Genomic DNA, 10,532 nt, shown 5'->3' on the forward strand with positions numbered 1-10,532 from the left:
GAGACGTGATTCGTTGTACTGGTGCCCTTCTGTCACTACTGAAGGTCCGTCTCGGAGGCTGCTGCCGGTCACGGTCATCGAAGGTGGCTGGACGGCCATTAGTTGGTCTGTGGTGGACTTTGACACCCCCATTCAGCCATTCACGATTCACCTTGGACACGGCTGAACATGTGAAGCCGAATTCCTGCACCAATGCCGAAATCGAAATTCGCAGCCGTCTTGCACCGCCCACGGAATCCCGTTCGAGAGGCGTCAGCTCATGACGACGTTGCCTGTTACACGTCTATTAGGCGCACTACGAATGTAGTGTTGTGGACATGTTGGGAATGTGGATCTCACGGGGAGCGTGCAAGGGATAAGTCCCTGCAGACGCACTATCCTCTGTGCCCGCGGTGGCTCAGATGGATAGAGCGTCTGCCATGTAAGCAGGAGATCCCGGGTTCGAGTTCCGGTCGGGGCACACATTTTCAACTGTCCCCAATGAAGTGTATCAACGCCTGCTTGCAGCTAGGGTGTCTATTTAATTATCATTTCATGTTACACATCACTTGCACAGCCACTTCTCAGAAGGTCGTCAATACAGTTGGCGCTGATACAGGTAGAGTGTGGTGCGCATGCAACGCACCTGCGCCGTCTGTGCCCCACTATCCCATCACACCTACTAAGTCATTGTGCTACAACACACACACAATTTCAGGTCTCAATATAGACGCCTTGCCTCTGCTAAATGGAAGGTCCAGGTCGAGTCGGTCTCGGGAATTCCCCTTTTGGAGTTTTCCGTGAGTCTTGTGATATCGTAGCCTGTCGATACCACACAGAGAGCAATCGTTGCGGGTACAGAGGTTGTCAGTGGAGGTTCCTCCCTTGTCAGACAGCGGTCGCTGGCCGCGCGTGTGTCACGCCCTCCTGACCTGAGGTTCCACGGGTCACTTGTTCAGGAGGCCGCAGCTCCGCCAACCTGTGTAGCTGCAGTCTAGCAGCGGCAGACTATCGTCGTAGGTGCAGTCGCAAGTTTCCTACGAGTGCAGTATAAAAGAACTGGTCTCAAAACTTGACTTACGTTTAATTCTGTGAGTTGCAAGCGGGACGTGAATTGTGAACTGTTCAGGTGTATCAGGATTTCGACGCGGATCATCTGTACAACCTTAAGAATATTACAATATTTCTCACAGTGATGGTATTCTCTCATTCCTTTCATTTCTGCCTCAGAACACCACCCACTGTCCCAACGGGTTACATCATAATACTGGCGACGAGAGTTTACTTGTCCACTTCAAGTCGTCCACTTTGTGCGTGCATGCTGATTCCAAGGGTGACATTACAGTGGCTTGTGGAATTTATAGATTTTGATGCAGCTCTTCATACTACTCCATCCTGTGAGAGCATCTTCTCCTTCGAATAACTGCTGCTGCAACATGCATCCATTTAAGGCAAGCCATATTAGGCCTTAAAATGTAGAACAGCTGCAGAATGATACATCCATCCGGGGTAAAACAAAGATGGCGAACATAAAGAAAAGTAAATGCTAGGGTTAAAAACATGATAACGTCCTGACAGATCAGTAAAGGAAATACTAAGATAATAAATGACAGGTATATCATGGTGTGCCACATAAGGGACTTAGTTGCTAAATGATACTAACCAACGCCATGTTTTGCCTTTAAAATGTAGGAACAATTGCACAATGAGCTGCCCATTTCGGATATAACAAGGCTTGGAAAACATAAAACGGGTAAACTACAGTCTAAAACATAATACCCTTACCGCACTGCACAAGAATTTTACGTGATAAAAAATGAAGTATATTACAGTGTCCTGCGTTAAGCATTGTTTAATGTGGCCGAGCGGTTCTAGGCGCTACAGTTTGGAACCGCGCGACCGCTACGGTCGCAGGCTCGAATCCTGCCTCGGGCATGGATGTGTGTGATGTCCTTAGGTTAGCTAGGTTTAGGTAGTTCTAAGTTCTAGGCGACTAATGGCCTCAGGAGTTAAGTCCCATAGTGCTCAGAGCCATTTGAACCATTGTTTAATACTTCAGAATTCACAACGCAGGATAAAATTAGTAACTCTTGGTATTATAAACATAATTATAATGACATGGAGCTGATGACAAATAAGTGGATTCTCACTACTGTTATCACCATCCATTCACCTCAACAATATCACTGGATTAATATTAAAATCAAAGCAATAAACAGCCCTCTGTCGCAAAATAACGTCTTTTTGACCTAGGCTTCGGTCACTTCTAAGAGTGCCTTAATCAGAAATAAAAACATTTAAACTGGCCTATAACATATGTATAAAATTTTAGGAAAATTTTTTATAAGTGCAAGTACTGACTAACAGTATAAAAAGAAAAGGCGTAGTACTTACATGTCAAGTATAAAATAAATAGCAAACGATAAAGTTTTAGTTTTAAAATAGAAAACATAGAAGGCAAGCCACTATGAGCTGCTCACAGCCGTCGAGTTGCGGTAGCATCAGTCTAATGCTACACATTTATTTACAGACAAAAATGTATCGCCAAGGCCCAAATATTATTCTTTCCCTCTAACTCCGTTTCTTTGCAAATCCGTTCATGGCTGGTTCCAAATACAGTACAGGATATCGCCTTTTGTTATGGGCCTACGTCTGACCTTGTACCCCATGTCGAACCGATTTCTCCTCATTCCATACATTTCGTGCTAGGATGTGACCCCATTTTGTTCAAGACGTTGGTTTTGGACAATGTCGACGTTACCTTCCACCCCCTCCCCCTCCACTCTCGCATTTTCGATGCCTTGTATCTGTGCAAGTGATCACTTCCGCTTATTCCTGCACCTCGCGATTTACCATAAGGTTTGCAAGACTGGCCTTGTCTGACTCTCCGAGAGTGGGCGCTTACACAGATTACGCGCATCAACACGAGGCCTTGGTCTGTTACAACTTTCCACTTGACGGGAACTGCTGCTCTGGAGTGACGGAATGGGCCCATTGCAGATCCGAGCGTAACTGCCACAGATTTGTCCCGTGAGTCCTAACACCACTGACGCTTTCTGCAGCGCAATGCTGCCCACCTGTTCGACATCTCCTAATTCATCATCTTCCGTTCTCGGACGTTTACTGGTTACTGCCTCGTCTCTGACTGTGAAACCTGGAAGCTGCGTGGGACCGTGTCGCGATTCTTCACAACTTGTATTGCAGGCAGCGTGCGGTCGACGTCTCGATCTCGCTGTAAGAGTCTTCGTTCAGTTAGGGCGTAAGGATCTCAGTTTTTTCAGACATCTGATGGAAATCGTTCTTCCGTTTCCGTAGCGCGGCTTGCTGTTGAGTCTTGCTCACTAACTTTCTCTAAAGCTTTTATTTGCTCGTTACAAACTTCCGATACGATTCCTTCGATTAGCGTACTATTAGCTGTGACTCCATCAGAGACTTGATCAGCATATTTTCTGGCGCATGGAATCTGACGTCTAATTGTGTAAGCCTTTGGTCCTGATTTTTTCACATTTCCTTGACTCTATCCGCTGCTTCCGATTGCCACAAGGCTGCCGCTTCTACGTCCGCCTTAACCTCGTTGATTTCTCCCCTATTGAGTCCGTGGCAGTTTGGTTCTCCACTATGTCATCAGCTGGTGGTTCCCGGTCATCACGCAATCTTTTATTCAGTTCCTGTACGTATGCATTTCTTTTTTCACTTCTACATCTGCATCTACATCTATACTCCGCGAGCCACCTTACGGTGTGTGGCGGAGGGTACTTATTGTACCACTATCTGATCCCCCCTTCCCTGTTCCATTCACGAATTGTGCGTGGGAAGAACGACTGCTTGTAAGTCTCCGTATTTGCTCTAATTTCTCGGATCTTTTCGTTGTGATCATTACGCGAGATATATGTGAGCGGTAGTAATATGTTGCCCATCTCTTCCCGGAATGTGCTCTCTCGTAATTTCGATAATAAACCTCTCCGTATTGCGTAACGCCTTTCTTGAAGTGTCCGCCACTGGAGCTTGTTCAGCATCTCCGTAACGCTCTCGCGCTGACTAAATGTCCCCATGACGAATCGCGCTGCTTTTCGCTGGATCATGTCTATCTCTTCTATTAATCCAACCTGGTAAGGGTCCCATACTGATGAGCAATACTCAAGAATCGGACGAACAAGCGTTTTGTAAGCTACTTCTTTCGTCGACGAGTCACATTTTCTTAGAATTCTTCCTATGAATCTCAACCTGGCGCCTGCTTTTCCCACTATTTGTTTTATGTGATCATTCCACTTCAGATCGCTCCGGATAGTAACTCCTAAGTATTTTACGGTCGTTACCGCTTCCAATGATTTACCACCTATGGCATAATCGTACTGGAATGGATTTCTGCCCCTATGTATGCGCATTATATTACATTTATCTACGTTTAGGGAAAGCTGCCAGCTGTCGCACCATGCATTAATCCTCTGCAGGTCTTCCTGGAGTACGTACGAGTCTTCTGATGTTGATACTTTCTTGTAGACAACCGTGTCATCTGCAAATAGCCTCACGGAGCTACCGATGTTGTCAACTAAGTCATTTATGTATATTGTAAACAATAAAGGTCCTATCACGCTTCCCTGCGGTACTCCCGAAATTACCTCTACATCTGCAGATTTTGAACCGTTAAGAATGACATGTTGTGTTCTTTCTTCTAGGAAATCCTGAATCCAATCACAAACCTGGTCCGATATTCCGTAAGCTCGTATTTTTTTCACTAAACGTAAGTGCGGAACCGTATCAAATGCCTTCCTGAAGTCCAGGAATACGGCATCAATCTGCTCGCCAGTGTCTACGGCACTGTGAATTTCTTGGGCAAATAGGGCGAGCTGAGTTTCACATGATCTCTGTTTGCGGAATCCATGTTGGTTATGATGAAGGAGATTTGTATTATCTAAGAACGTCATAATACGAGAACACAAAACATGTTCCATTATTCTACAACAGATTGACGTAAGCGAAATAGGCCTATAATTATTCGCATCTGATTTATGACCCTTTGTTTTCTACCCTGTTTTTCAAGCAGTGCTTTCATTCCTTCACTTTCTTTCTTACGTTCTTCCTTTCTTACCTTATAGTATTTCCTAATTTCCTCAATTTGTTTCTTACACACTGACAGAAAAATTTACAACACCAAACCATAATTAATTCAGAGTAATGAAGTTTCGGGAATATATTTGTCTAGGTAATATATTTAAGTGATTAACATAGCAATGTCACAGATTAATGTAAGTGCGAGATACGTCGTTGCAAATGACGCTGATAACCGATATAACCGCCAGGAAGTTGAATAGACGCATGCAAACGTGTATACATTGTGTTGTACGGGTGCCAGTTTGTGGGATGGAGCTCCATGCATGTTGCACTTCAACCGTCAGCACAGGTACGGTTAATGCTATTCGTGGATGACGCTGGAGTTCTCGTTCGATGATGCCTCACATGTGCTCGTTTGGAGACAGATCTGGTGATCGAACGGGCAAAGGCAACATCTTAACACACTGTAGAGCATTTTAGATGTAAACGTCTTGTGACTAGGGCCTCCCGTCGGGTAGACCGTTCGTCGGGTGCAAGTTTTTCGATTTGACGCCACTTCGGCGACTTGCGCGTCGATGGGGATGAAATGATGATGATTAGGACAACACAACAAGCAGTTCCTGAGCGGAGAAAATCTCCGACCCAGCCGGGAATCGAACCCGGGCCCATACGACTGACATTCTGTCGCGATGGCCTCTCAGCTACCGGGGACGGACGTAGAGCAAGTTGGCGGTATGTGAGCGAGCGTTACACTATTGGAAAACACCCTGTGGGATGCTATTCATGAATGGCATCAAAACAGGTCGAATCACCAGACTGACGGTGCGTCAGATAACCACGATACTGCTGCTGCTGCCATACAGCATCGCTCCCCAGATGATAACTCAGGCCGGCCGTTGTGACCAAGCGGTTCTAGACGCTTCAGTCCGGAACCGCACTGCTGCTACGGTCGAAGGTTCGAATCCTGCCTCAGGCATGGATGTGTGTGATGTCCTTAGGTTAGTTAGGTTTAAGAGGTCTAGGGGACTGATGACCTCAGATGTTACGTCCCATAGTGCTCAGAGCCATTTTTTGATAACCCAGGTGTAGGTCCAGTTTGTCTAGCAGGCAGAGACGTTGATCGCAGGCCCTCAGTCGGCCTACTCCTAATCAACACACGGCCGTCACTGGCACCGAGGGAGAAGCAGCTTACATCAGAAATCACAACAGACCTTCACCCTGCCCTCCACAGGGTACTTACTTGACACAACTGAAGTCTCAAATGGCGGTGGTTTCTGGTCAGTGAAATGCACGTTGCACTGCGTCTCTCTCGGAGCCGTCCTTGAAGTAACCGATTTCTAACAGTTCGTTGTGTCACTTTGGCGCCAGTTGCTGCTGGAATTGTTACTGCAGATGCAGTAAGATGGGCCAAAGCCACGCGCCGAACACGATGGTCATGCCTCTCGGTATTGCCATGTGCAGTTCGGAGCTCTGTCTTCTTGTGACTGTACATTCTGGTGCCCACAGCTGCCAGCCGTCATGTACAGTGGCTACATTCCTGTCAAGTTTTTCCGCAGTAGCGCAGAAAGAACATCCAGCTTCTGATAGACCCTATTCATGGCCTTGTCCAAACTCAGTCAGATGTAGATACTGGCGTCTTTGTCGCCTTAGAGGAATTCTTGACTAACATTAAATCCCCACATCCAATTTCGAAGGTAACAAATGCTCATGACCTTTACAGAGAGTATTTAAAGCAAACCTGATTTTCATGCGAATGGAGCGACATTTGAATCTAACATCAACTTTAATTTGTAAATACACCCGTACCAACTCCTCCTTGATGTAGTTATTTTTTCCGTCAGTATTTTGTCAAGCACTCCTTTATAAAGATTGACATGTGTTACTTCAAACGAATTCGGGGTGCACTCAGCCTGGTCATGCCAATTGAGGAGCTACTCGACCTAATAGTAGCGGCTTCGGTCAAGCATACCATCATAATGCCCGGGAGACCGGTGTGCTGATTCCACGCCCCTCCTGTCCGCATCCTCCACCGATGATGACACGGCGGTCGGATGGTACCGATAGGCCACTCGTGGCCTGAAGACGGAGTGGTTTTTACTTCAAAGGAAAGCGAAAGTTGACGTGGTACGATCTTACGTTCTCTCAATTACTTTTTCAGTGCAAAAAATTTTTATGATTAAATGATCCCCTAAGCTGAATTCAGACTGCCTTTGATTCGGTTAACCTTGCACAGCACTGCTTGTTCATGAGGAACCGTTAATTATACTAGGTTTTCAAAAGTAAATATTCGTTTACTCAAAGATCCACCGGTAGGTTCCTACTAAATTAATGAAGTAAAGCATGCGCGAGATACTGGGACACAGAAGCAGATGTGGTGATCTCATAGTGTTTATACTACACCTGCAAACCCAATTTCGACAGCGACCAGTGAGAGAAAAATGTTCGCAAGGCAGTTACTAAAAGAAAATTAACTTTCCAAAAAAATGGTTCAAATGGCTCTGAGCGAAATGGTTCAAATGGCTCTGAGCACTATGGGACTTAACTTCTGAGGTCATCAGTCCTGTAGAACTTAGAACTACTTAAACCTAACTAACCAAGGACATCACACACATCCATGCCCGAGGCAGGATTCGAACCTGCGACCGTAGCGGTCGCGCGGTTCCAGACTGTAGCGCCTAGAACCGCTCGGCCACCCCGGCCGGTTAACTTTCCATTCAGGTACTGCTGAAAGAAAGTCCTAGCAATATTTGCTCGGGCTCCAAAACAACTAAATACAAGGTAACCACCACGTGGTTGGACCATGCGCCAACGTTATAGTTCTATCCATCGTGAAAACTATTCACAGATACGAGTTTTAACACGCCAGCTGTATATCATTGTGCCCACTGTAACATCAGCCGTCATTGTATTGTGATCTTACCGCGAAAAGGGGCAGACTAAGGATCACGTGCTTGGATGAAGGTCACTACAGCAAAATGCGATTCACAAGCGAAACTAGATAAGATTACTAGATTTCACATGGAAATGGTATATGATCATCTACATCTACATCTACATTGATACTCCGCAAGCCACCCAACGGTGTGTGGCGGAGGGCACTTTACGTGCCACTGTCATTACCTCCCTTTCCTGTTCCAGTCGCGTATGCTTCGCGGGAAGAACGACTGTCTGAAAGCCTCCGTGCGCGCTCTAATCTCTCTAATTTTACATTCGTGATCTCCTCGGGAAGTATAAGTAGGGGGAAGCAATATATTCGATACCTCATCCAGAAACGCACCCTCTCGAAACCTGGCGACCAAGCTACACCGCGATGCAGAGCGCCTCTCTTGCAGAGTCTGCCACTTGAGTTTATTAAACATCTCCGTAACGCTATCACGGTTACCAAATAACCCAGTGACGAAACGCGCCGCTCTTCTTTGGATCTTCTCTATCTCCTCCGTCAACCCGACCTGGTACGGATCCCACACTGATGAGCAATACTCAAGTATAGGTCGAACGAGTGTTTTGTAAGCCACCTCCTTTGTTGATGGACTACATTTTCTAAGCACTCTCCCAATGAATCTCAACCTGGTACCCGCCTTACCAACAATTAGTTTTATATGATCATTCCACTTCAAATCGTTCCGTACGCATACTCCCAGATATTTTACAGAAGTAGCTGCTACCAGTGTTTGTTCCGCTATCATATAATCATACAATAAAGGATCCTTCTTTCTATGTATTCGCAATACATTACATTTGTCTATGTTCAGGGTCAGTTGCCACTCCCTGCACCAAGTGCCTATCCGCTGCAGATCTTCCTGTATTTCGCTACAATTTTCTAATGCAGCAACTTCTCTGTATACTACAGCATCATCCGCGAAAAGCCGCATGGAACTTCCGACACTATCTACTAAGTCATTTATATATATTGTGAAAAGCAATGGTCCCATAACACTCCCCTGTGGCACGCCAGAGGTTACTTTAACGTCTGTAGACGTCTCTCCATTGATAACAACATGCTGTGTTCTGTTTGCCAAAAACTCCTCAATCCAGCCACACAGCTGGTCTGATATTCCGTAGGCTCTTACTTTGCTTATCAGGCGACAGTGCGGAACTGTATCGAACGCCTTCCGGAAATCAAGAAAAATAGCATCTACCTGGGAGCCTGTATCTAATATTTTCTGGGTCTCGTGAACAAATAAGGCGAGTTGGGTCTCACACGATCGCTGTTTCCGGAATCCATGTTGATTACTACATAGTAGATTCTGGGTTTCCAGAAATGACATGATACGCGAGCAAAAAACATGTTCTAAAATTCTACAAGAGATCGACGTAAGAGATATAGGTCTATAGTTTTGCGCATCTGCTCGACGACCCTTCTTGAAGACTGGGACTATCTGTGCTCTTTTCCAATCATTTGGAACCCTCCGTTCCTCTAGAGACTTGCGGTACACGGCTGTTAGAAGGGGGGCAAGTTCTTTCGCGTACTCTGTGTAGAATCGAATTGGTATCCCGTCAGGTCCAGTGGACTTTCCTCTATTGAGTGATTCCAGTTGCTGTTCTATTCCTTGGACACTTATTTCGATGTCAGCCATTTTTTCGTTTGTGCGAGGATTTAGAGAAGGAACTGCAGTGCTTGGTTTATAACATGCAATCTGTTCTGCAGTGGTAGGAGCGGAGTAATGTTCACGTTGTTGGCTGAAGCCCACTGGAGCAAATATGTGGATCACAAAGAACACTAATTAAAATTACTGGGTTTCACATGCAATTCAACACGAAATATGCGCACTTCAAAAAAAGTTTTGCATCACCTCGGTTCCGAGAGTTCCGTAACCTGTACAGAAAATTGGAACAGAGATCAACGTGATTTCCGCCCTTTTTATCGCTCATGAAAACCACATACTGGATGTTGTACCACCATACTTCGAGACCTTCAGAGGCGGTGGTCCAGATTTCTGCACACATCGGTACCTCTAATACCCCGTAGCACGTCTCTTGCATTGATGCACGCCTGTATTCGTCGTGGCATACTATCCACAAGTTCATCAAGGCACTGTTGGTCCAGATTGTCCCACTCCTCAACGGCGATTCGGCGTAGATCCCTCAAAGTGACTGGTGGGTCACGTTAGTACTTTTATGACCACACAATTTTGTTGGGGCCGTAGCAATCATCTTGTGATTGAGATTTATCTTTTTCTGTAACAATGCCGAAAGTGACCAGTGGAGGACAACGGAACACATATAATCCAACTAAACAAAGGTCGAGATACAAAGCATTTTTCCGATACGACCTCTTAGGAATGATTACATGAACACCTTACGACAGCGTCCCCGAGGATCCTGACTGCAGATATGCAGATACGTTACAACAAGTGTGTCATACGTGATGTCACGCTTTAGCACGTTTTCTCACCGATGCCTTCACACGTTCAAAAACGCATGTGATTTCTGAATGTACCGACAACCATCTACAATGCATTTCTGAGTTGATCCACTGTATCAACAGGGTCAGAATACAT

General features: G+C 45.6%; 1 non-coding gene across 1 annotated transcript; it reads left to right on the plus strand.

Moving 5' to 3' along the window:
- Positions 1-385: 385 nt before the first annotated feature.
- On the plus strand, positions 386-460 carry Trnat-ugu. The gene has a single exon. It is a non-coding gene; the product is annotated as a tRNA-Thr (tRNA).
- Positions 461-10,532: the final 10,072 nt, after the last annotated feature.

The sequence above is a fragment of the Schistocerca piceifrons genome, chromosome 7 (assembly GCF_021461385.2).
Source record: "Schistocerca piceifrons isolate TAMUIC-IGC-003096 chromosome 7, iqSchPice1.1, whole genome shotgun sequence".
NCBI lineage: Eukaryota > Metazoa > Arthropoda > Insecta > Orthoptera > Acrididae > Schistocerca > Schistocerca piceifrons.